The sequence below is a fragment of the Octodon degus genome, unplaced genomic scaffold, assembly GCF_000260255.1.
Source record: "Octodon degus isolate 3935 unplaced genomic scaffold, OctDeg1.0 scaffold00008, whole genome shotgun sequence".
NCBI classification, from domain to species: Eukaryota; Metazoa; Chordata; class Mammalia; order Rodentia; family Octodontidae; genus Octodon; species Octodon degus.
In genome coordinates, this window is record NW_004524584.1 from 5,344,639 (window position 1) to 5,346,378 (window position 1,740).

A 1,740-nucleotide genomic window follows, 5' to 3' on the forward strand; every position below is an offset into this window, starting at 1 on the left:
CAGCCCACCCAGGCAATTTGTGGTGCTGGGGGATCGAACCGCGGTCCCTGTGCTTTGCTAAGCTTGTTCTAAGTAGGTGCTTTAGACCACTGAGCCATCTCGCCAGCCCCTATAAAAATATTCTTAAAAAATCATTTATTTATTTGGTTCAGGGTCTCACTATGCAGCTCAGACTTGTGATCCTTTTGTCTCAACCTCCCCAGCACTGGGATTACAGGTGTGCACCACCACATCTGGTTTCAGTGGCAGGCACGGCATGGGGCTGGCATGGCAGGCAGTACCTGGGATCAAACCTGGGTCCTTGCACTTGCCAGGCAGTTGTTTGTACTGCTGAGCTAGCTCCCCAGCTCTAAACATTTATTTATTAACCTGATGAAATTCTTAGCTATTTCAAACCATAACCACAAATGTAATGTATTTCATTCTCAAAAGCACTTTAAGCACTTAACAAGCAAGCCTACAAATCTAATAAACCAATATTTCTATGCAGTTACACTCTATTTACAAACCAAATAACTCAAAAGTTATAGATTTAGTACTTCAGATTCTCTGAAAAAAATTGAAACATGGTTTAGAAACATAATCCAACTTTTAACACATCTCAAATTTAAATCCTCAATCTATCATCAATTAAGTTCATTTAAACATTTTAAATTAAAATCACAAGTCTAAATTTTACATTTCAAATACCCAATCTGTCAAACAAAATGTACCCTAATTGCCAGGATGATTAAAAAATAACTTATTTTTTTAACTCAACACATAAAATGTTAAGTTTTAGGTTTGAGTCATTTCTTTATTTTTTTTCAGTGCCTGCATAAGCTTGGCTCATAGAAAAATTCAGCCAAAATGGGGAATCATAAATAATATTTCATACATAGCTTAACATTTTAAGTTAAAGAATTAGAATATATAAATGTACATTCATTTTCCATGCATACCCTTTCTTTGAATATGAATCTGTTAATTAGAATTCTAAGACAACTTTAATGCATAAACCATTGTCATGATGTATCCTGTATAGTTTTGTTTTGCATTATGTTAAAATGGTACTAAGACACTGCAAAGCAATATAAGTGTAGACTGATTTCAGATTTACCTTTCCTTGCAATCTCTCATAGCTTTCTCATTCCTTCCTTCGATTTTTTTTGGAGCGGCTGAGGTGGATCAAATCCAGGATTACATGAGTACTAGGCATATTTTATCACTGAGGTAGATCTTAAGCTCCTTAATTTTATTGATTGAGTTTAGTGAGACCCGATATTTATACATCTTTATGCATGATAGTTTAGTAACTGAATACACATATAATGATTAAATCAGGATAACAAACACTTCTATCTCTCCAAACATTAATCATATCTATGTGTTGAGAACTTGCATATTCTTCTAGTATACTGAAATATATCACAGATTGTTGTAAATGATAGTTACCCTGTAGTGCCATAGACAGTCTGATTTTTTCCTATTATTTACTTTTCATTTAAGATTTCTAAAAAGTATTTTGTTATTAGCCAGATTTTCCAAAGCATTCCTTCTAATTTTTGTAGAAATAATTCTTCTTGAAAGATAGCCTCTTTAACAAATGGTGCTGGAAAAACTGGCTCTCTACATGCCAAAAACTCAAACTTGACCCGGGCCTATCACCATGCACTAAACTAAAGCCAAAATGGATTAAAGATCTAAACATTAAAGCAGAGACACTAAATCTCCTGGAAGAGAAAGTAGGTGGAACTCTTG